Below are 8,362 nucleotides of genomic sequence, written 5' to 3'. Positions count from 1 at the left end.
GAAAGCCTGACTTGGGTTTCTGAGCCAACTCCCAAAAGCTTAGTAACAAAGGTAATAATTTATGAAGCTCTTGTCCCTGACCACAGCATATACTAAACATTCAACTGCTGCAATAAGAATTGGGACTTTCTCTTTTTTGTTTTTGTTTTTAAGATTTATTTATTTTTATTGGAAAAATAGATCTACAGTGAAAAAAAGAAAGATTTCTGTCTGCTGGTTCACTCCAGGAGCCAGGAGCTTCTGTGTCTCCCACATGTGTGCAGGGTCCCAAGGCTTTGGGCCATCCTCAACTGCTTTCCCAGGCCACAAGAGGGAGTTGGAAGGGAAGCAGAGCAGCAGGGACAGTAACTGTTACTCATATGGGATCCTGGTGCATGCAGGCGAGGACATTAGCCACTAGGCTATTGTACCAGGTCCATTTATTTGTGTTTTGAGACGGTGGCTAAGGTCTTAGAGGAGAGGGAGTTACCCAGGTCTTGGACTGCATCTCACACTGTTTACTGTCTGCACATAGTAGAACTTGAGTTGCCAGGACAACCAAGGCAATGGGAGTCTTCCTCTGCTTCTCTGCCCAGACCTAGGGAGTGGGAGGCTACTGGCCATGCTTCCAGACAGGACAAGACAGTCACTTGAATACTCTCATTCAAAATACCTCTTAAGGCTAACATCTGGATGCCATATGCTGTTTCCTAGGTTCAAAGAAAGGGAGAAAGACTGGGCCCGGCACCATGGCCTAGTGGCTAAAGTCCTCAGCTTGAAGGCGCCAGGATTCCATATGGGTGTCGGTTCTAATCCCAGCAGCTCCACTTCCCATCCAGCTCCCTGCTTGTGGCCTGGGAAAGCAGTCAAGGACGGCCCAATGCTTTGGGACCCTGCACCCGCGTGGGAGACCCGGAAGAGGTTCCTGGTTCCTGACTTCGGACCGGCACAGCACCAGCCGTTGCAGCTCACTTGGGGAGTGAATCATCGGACGGAAGATCTTCCTTTCTGTCTCTCCTCCTCTCTGTATATCTGACTTTGTAATAAAAATAAATAAATCTTTAAAAAAAAAAGGGAGAAAGACAAAACAAAACTTTAAAAAGCCCAAGTCATTTCCCCTAAAGCCATTATCCAATGAGCCTTTTCACTTCACTACTCCTTCTTGGAGCAACACTTTCCTGCCGCTTTGTTCTGAGTAAAGAATTATTATATTTGCACTTGTTTCCTGGCTTTTTATTTTCATTCTTGTAACATGTTTTTGTTGTTGTTTTGTTTTTTAAGTGACATGTAGTAGAAGGTACGATTCTTTAGCTTCAAGCTGTTAAAGCCATGGTATTCTACCCTAGTGGTAGAATAAATCAAATGGAGGAAAAACATCAAAAAATACAACTGTCCACTTCAGAATCTGAGTCTGTATTTGTATTTAAAGCTGCCCAATAGTTCTAAAGTGCAGCACAGGTTGAGAGAAACCAGTCACGGAGAGGCTCCTGTTAGTTTTATGTATACGAGGGTTAGAAAGTGGGAAAGGGAGGATGGGACATTTCCAGCTACAGTACAATGAGCTAAAGAATTTCGGGATTTGGTGGAATAAATTTGGGGCTCCCTTCTTAGGTCTGACAAATAGCAGTATCTGAATGGGAGAAATCATGGCCTACTTGTACACTTACACAGGTTGTTAACTCAAAATAATTTGGAACATCACCCCTGGTGGACCTTGGGCTGTGGGTGCACTGACATTGATCAAATAAGTGGTTACCACAGAAGTCTTAGAAGACAACTTCGTATATTTTACATAAGGCTCAAACCTTGATGCTTGAAGAGGAGGGACTTGACCTCCTTCCAAATGCTACTCTTAGCTTCTTGCACCTGTGTTACAGAAGTGCCAAGGATGACCGATTCTGTATGGCTTAGCTCCCCCAATTTATCCTTTGATAGAGTTTTCAACAAAGATAAACATGCTCCATCAGTAACATATGCAGTTATAAACAAAGAGGAATCGTGAAGGGTCTACAAGGTACGACCTGGAATTAGAGTTGGAAGAATTGAGTGGCAAGAGCAAAGCAGTGAGCAAGGAGGGGAAAGCAGAGGATGAGGCCGGGCTGTTGCCACTGCACACCAGTTGGGCCCTGGCTTCCAATTCCCCTGTGGCCTGTGCTAGTAAGAGGGTGCTGAATGCTTCCACCATTGTGGTCCCAGACCACTCACTACACATTAAAAGGACAGGAAGCAAACAGGAAGCAGTGCTGAATGGGGATAGCTTTTCAAGTTGGGGGAGATGAAAACGTTTTGGAGACACACTGTACTTAACACTCCTGAAAAGATGGTGTCTACAGTTAATTACAACAATTTATTGCATATTTTCTAAAAAACGAGGAGTTTGAAAAGTGCAATCCCAAATAATTGATATATGATTAAAGAGGCTGAAATGCTGATTGACTTTACTGCACATTATGCAAATGTACTGAGTTATCAAACGGTAAGCCATAAGTATGTACAATTTCCTAAAACAAAATTTTTAAATTTAAACTTCAAAAAAATCGTTTTCAAACATAGGCAGTTTAATAAAGTTATTTTAAAATTTAAAAGGCGCGAAGCTTATAAGGAGCGTGACAGGTGTGTATCTCCACCGTGGGGGGCCAATTCCTAACAGGGCAGCTGGGAGCCGGGTGGGGGGCACAGACCCCAAGCAGGGACCCCCCAGAAGGAGCGAGAAAGTCCGCGCCTTTCACCTCAACGTGCGGCGGGCGGCGCCGAGCTCTCGCGGGACTGGCCGCAGGGGCCTTACTTGTGCCTGCTTTTCAAATTTCACAAAAAGAACTCTAAATAGCTGCAACATGCCTGTGAAATCTGTACAACGTACGTTCAAGGCCTTTCCTTCGCTTTGTTTTATTCTGGTTTGGACAAACGATGCACAAGACGCTGCACGCCGAGCCAGGCATGCAGGAAGACAGCCATGGCCCTCAGGCCCCCGGCGCGGCATGGCCTTAAATAGCCCGCGCGGGGCGGGTCGGCCTCTTTGTGTGGTGGGGTCGCGCTCGGCGGTTGTGGTCATCGGCCGATATGGGGTCTGTCGGGAGCGTGGGGAAGGCCGGGGCCCGGCGCTGGGCGCAGACGCTCTTCCGCAGGTGCCGCGGGGCTCCGCCGGGGGTGGGAAGTGCAGTTCCGGGCTGAGCGGGATGAACAACTGTAACAGACTAGAGTTTCTGAGGTGTCCGTGACGCCACTGCTTGGAACTGACCCAGCCCGGGGCGCGAGGGGACGACGCTGGGGTGTCCTCTGCGCCTGCTAATGCCACACTGTTCTTACAGGCTCCCGTTCCGTGCTGGCCGGCCCGCAGCGTCCTGATGGGTGGTGAGTGGATTGCGCGGGTGCCTGGCCGCCTTCATGTGGGACCACGAGGGTAATGATGACCTTAGGTGATTCTGAGTGCCATCGCTGACGACATCACCGCAGCGCGCTGACCGCCCCTCTGCCCCCGAGGTTGGGGTCCTAGGCCCTGGGCTGGGGGAGGTTGGTGCCTGAAGGGGCTCCGTTGCTAATGGTGGTATTTCTTTCCCTACTAGGGGTTGTAGGACCGCCCTTTCCCGTGTTATCAGTGAGCAAAGGTGAGTGTAATCTGGGGAGCTGGTCTATCCCCTAGGTCACTCCGGAAATGGCAGCAGGGACCGGTAATCCGTCCCTCACCCGCGTGGGTGGTTGGAACTTGAACTAGCACCCAAGCTGGGAGTTTGGTTGGGAATACAATGACTAGAGCTACCCAGCAGTCTGGTGTGGAATGTACGGCCTCCGGTTCAGTGACATAGCCCACGTCTTGTATCTGCCTGATTTGAATGAGCTTGTGGAATAATGTGAATATTCCACATGGTGATCGAGGCCCTGCTTTTCGGACCTTTGCAGCTGTGGCTTGATTTTTAACTCTTATATAATAGCCTGGGCTTCTGTTTGAGCCTGTCTAGGCTATGTCTCCACCATTGGGGGGGGGTCGGCGGATTTAAAGTCTGGTGCCCCCCCATGGCCTTAGGCGCCTTTGCAGTTTTACATTTATTCTCTACATCTTCCTTCTGAGATTTCTAAAATATCTGTTTAGCAAAGATATGTAGAGATACTGCATCTGTTGCTGTACTGGCAAAATGACCACAGCAGCCAGGTCTGGGCCAAAGCTGGGAACTTGGAATTCAGTCTTGGAGTCCATGTGGAAAATGAACGCTTGGCTTACCTTCCTGGTATGTTGGCTATAGGCGTATCAGGAGCAGAGTGGTCAGGATTTGTACTCTGATGGGATGCTGTCATAAAAAGCAGTTTATCCTACCCACAAAGTAAGCCCCAGCCCCTTGGTGGAACTCATACTGGATCCATTTTCTACTTCCTTTCTAAGTACCACTTTTGGGATCCTATTTCATTTACAGCCAAGTTTTGGTATTGAGTTCCTGGATTCTTGGAATTGGACCCTTTCAAACTGAAGGTTGCTTTTCAATGCACTGTCTAGCAGAGTGGCTGCCCTGATCCAAGTCTCTCTAAACTGGGAATGATGATCTCACAGACTAGAGTCTCTGACACTGGTTCTGATGTCAAACTTAAGTTCTGACTCATTTAGGAGACTGGATACTTGGCTGTCTGAGGGGGGCTCAAGGGGAGGGCCATGGTTCTCATTCTTAGTAATTCTACTTGCATCTTTCTAGGATGAGAGAGCTCTGGGACCCCAGCTGGGGTAGTGTCCCTTCATGCAAGTTTTGGAGCTAGCCCATTAGCCATACAGACAGGTTTGGCTATGTGACGATTCCTGCTGCTGCTTCATCCTTGGGCTGTAACGGATAGAGAGGAAGCCCTTCCTGCGGCAGCGGTAAGTGCCCTTGCCTTTGCTTGTTGGGTGGAGTGGTAATGATGACTTCATTGGTCTAGAGTCTGAGCTTTCTCTGAGGATCTTTAAAACCACCTGATCCACTCTGGCTTCCCCAGCACCCTGTGGGGTATGTCCCTTCCACCAGTGTGCGGTTTTCCCTGCTGGTTGCCAGCGTGGTTCTAACACATGTTCCATTTCTGAAATTGCAGAATTTTGCTGACAAGGATGTGGAACGGATCTTCTGGGTGTTTCCTGGGTGGCTATCAACAAACGCAAAATTACTGGAAAGCTTCTGAGGCCCAAACATGTCAAGTAGAAAGCTTGATTTTTGTTTTGTGTAAGCACCTAGTTAAAGATTTCAATAAAATTATTTGAAGTGAATAATGGATTGTTCTCATTGGAAACAAGGTATGGTACAAGATTGAGGGGAGTGGAAGTTAACACCCACCAGTAAACAGTCAAAATAGTTGGCATATATAAGATTATTTAACAGGTGGAGTTGGAGAGTCAGATATGCAGAGAGGAGGAGAGATAGGAAGATCTTCTGTCCAATGGTTCACTCCCCAAGCAGCCTCAACAGCCAGAATGAAGCTGAAAGAAAGCCATGATATTCTTCAGGGTGCAGGGCCCCAAGGCTTTAGGGCATCCTCTGACAGCAGTCCCAGGGAGCTGGAAGGGAAGCTGGGCTGCTGGGATTAGAACCAGTCCCTATATGGGATCCCGGAGAATTCAAGTCAGGGACTTTAGTCACTAGGTGCCGGGTCCTCATTCTGTGTTTTACCAGCCATATGTGTTCAGTAATTGGGTCTAGGATTCTAAGGACTGAAGCAATAGATGGTAGTTACTCTTGACTTCAAGTAGTTTTAAAAAGGCAGGAGTCAGTGGTGCACCGGTTCTAATCCCAGCAGCTACACTTCCCATCCAGCTCCCTGCTTGTGGCCTGGGAAAGCAGAGGAGGATGGCTCAAAGCCTTGGGACCCTGCAACCGTGTGGGGGACCTGGAAGAGGTTCCAGGTCCCCAGCTTAGGATTGGCACGCACTGGCCGTTGTGCTCACTTGGGGAGTGAATCATTGGACAGAAGATCTTCCTCTCTGTCTCTCCTCCTCTCTGTATATGTAACCTTGTAATAAAAATAAATCTTTAAAAAAAAACATTAAAAAGCAGGAGTCAGTGGATGGGTGTGGTGGTGTGGCACATTTAGCCACTGCTTGGAACACTCCTCATCACATGCTGGTTTGAGTCCTAAGTCCAGGCTACTGCTCTTCCTGCTGCTGTGCAGGAGAAGCTGCTCGAACACTTGGTTCCTGTGACCCACCTATGTGGGAGACGGAGTTCCTGTCTGACTTCAGCCTGCCCCAGCCCAGGCTGTTGAAACCAAGGGAAGCTGGGATGATGCACCAGAAAAAGGAAGATTTGTTATCCACTGTATTTTAAATGTACAGATCTTTGGAAAATAATGTGCATTTATTTTAGGTAGGAGTGGTTTGGAGAATTGTTTTGTTTTTGTCATTTTTGAAGGGCAGAAATCCTGCATCCATTAATTCCCCGAATACCCACAGTGGCCAGGAGCCCAGAAACTAATTGAGCTTTATGTTTTGTTTAAGATTTATTGTCACTGGAAAGGCAGATTTATGGACAGAAGGAGATACACAAAAATCTGTCTCTGGTTCACTTCCCCAAGTGTCCGAAACAGCAGGAATCGAACCAATCCAAAGCCAGAAGCCAAGGGCCACCTTCAGGCCTCCAGTGTGGGTGCAGAGTTCCAAGGCTTTGAGCCATCTACTAATCCTTGCCAGGCTACAAGCTGGATGGGAAGCAGAGCAGACCAGACATGAACCTGTCCCTGCATGGGATCCCAGTACTTGTAACACCAGGATTTAGCCACTGAGCCATCATGCTGGGTCCCCTAATACGGGTCTTGAATCTGGGTGCTCCAATATGGAATACAGCAGTGTCTGGCATTGAGCAAAAACCTGCCTTGATACTACACAGTTCTGGGGCTTTTGGAAGCTGGTGTATACTACACTGAAGGTGGTAGCTATGTGGGCTGTGACTAGGGAAGCTGACAGGCAGAAGGGATGTTAACGGGGCTCATGGTAACTTCATATCTCCAAACTATTTTTTAAATTTTTATTCCAAAGCTTTTCTTTTTTTTTTTTTTTTTTTTTTTTAAAGATTTATTTATTTTATTACAGCCAGATATACACAGAGGAGGAGAGACAGAGAGGAAGATCTTCCATCCGATGTTTCACTCCCCAAGTGAGCCGCAACGGGCCGGTGCGCGCCGATCCGAAGCCGGAAACCTGGAACCTCTTCCAGGTCTCCCACGCGGGTGCAGGGTCCCAAAGCATTGGGCCGTCCTCAACTGCTTTCCCAGGCCACAAGCAGGGAGCTGGATGGGAAGTGGAGCTGCCGGGATTAGAACCGGCGCCCATATGGGATCCCGGGGCTTTCAAGGCGAGGACTTTAGCCGCTAGGCCATGCCGCCGGGCCCCAAAGCTTTTCTTAATAGGTTTGAAACAGTTCGTGATCTGTGATTCCCAAAGGATTGGGCAGAAGCTAATACTTAGAGCTCCCTTGAGAGACAACCACCAGAAGCCAGTATCAAAGCCACAAAGAAACCTAGTCCAAGAGACACTAGCCAGCAGGTGCAATAAAAGGTGATATAACAGCCAGGAAACAGCTGCTCACTAGGTAGAGTAAGGAGGCTGATAGTGTTCTGGGCTAAAAAAACTTAACCCTCTGAGCAAGAACAGGGCATCGTGAAGAGAGTAGGCGAACAGGAGGCAAAAAAGAAAGCAAGGTGTAACTAAATAATTGAAATAAGAAAATGGTAAAATACAACCAACAGGTTAAATAGATGGAAAATTACTGAATTAAACTCTATAGGGCCCAGCACAGTAGCCTAGTGGCTAAAATCCTCTCCTTGCATGCCAGGGAACCCATATGGGTGTTGGTTCATGTCCCAGTGACCCTGCTTCCCATACAGCTCCCTGCATCTGGCCTGGGAAAGCAGTTGAGGACGGCCCAAAAAGCTTAGGGACGCTGCACCTACGTGGGAGATCGGGAAGAAGCTTCTGGCTCCTGGCTTTCGAATCAGCTCAGCTCGGGCCATTACAGTTACTTGGGGAGTGAATCTGCAGACACAAGATCTTCCTCTCTGTAAATCTGACTTTCCAATAAAAATAAATAAGTCTTTAAGGGAGAAAAAAAGAAAAAGAAACCCTAGAACCTGCACAATGACTTCAACTAGCTAATCCTCTGCCTCCAAGTGCCAGCATCTCTTGGTGCCAGTTCATGTCCCAGCTGCTCTACTTCCCATCCAGCTCCCTGCTTGTGGCCTGGGAAAGCAGAGGAGGATGGGTCAAAGCCTTGGGACCCTGCCTGGAAGACCTGGAAAAAGGTCCTAGCTCTTGGCTTCAGATTACTCAGCTCTGGCCATTGCAGCTATTTGGGGAGTGAACCAGCAAATGTAAGATGTTTCTCTCTTTCCTCTATAAATCTGCCTTTAAATTAAAAAAAAAAAAAAAAAAACTCTTAAA

The 8,362-nt window shown here is 47.8% G+C and overlaps 3 non-coding genes across 3 annotated transcripts; all 3 read left to right on the top strand.

The window, feature by feature from the left end:
• The first annotated feature begins 3,378 nt into the window (after positions 1-3,378).
• LOC118758423 (small nucleolar RNA SNORD48) lies at positions 3,379-3,442 on the top strand. The gene has a single exon (XR_004995714.1). It is a non-coding gene; the product is annotated as a small nucleolar RNA SNORD48 (small nucleolar RNA).
• Positions 3,443-4,500: 1,058 nt separating this feature from the next.
• Positions 4,501-4,567, top strand: LOC118758419 (small nucleolar RNA SNORD52). The gene has a single exon (XR_004995710.2). It is a non-coding gene; the product is annotated as a small nucleolar RNA SNORD52 (small nucleolar RNA).
• Positions 4,568-4,846: 279 nt separating this feature from the next.
• On the top strand, positions 4,847-4,925 carry LOC131482053 (small nucleolar RNA ZL8). The gene has a single exon (XR_009246738.1). It is a non-coding gene; the product is annotated as a small nucleolar RNA ZL8 (small nucleolar RNA).
• Positions 4,926-8,362: the final 3,437 nt, after the last annotated feature.

Source organism: Ochotona princeps, chromosome 1 (genome assembly GCF_030435755.1).
Source record: "Ochotona princeps isolate mOchPri1 chromosome 1, mOchPri1.hap1, whole genome shotgun sequence".
NCBI classification, from domain to species: Eukaryota; Metazoa; Chordata; class Mammalia; order Lagomorpha; family Ochotonidae; genus Ochotona; species Ochotona princeps.
This window is presented reverse-complemented; position numbering and strand designations above follow the sequence as displayed.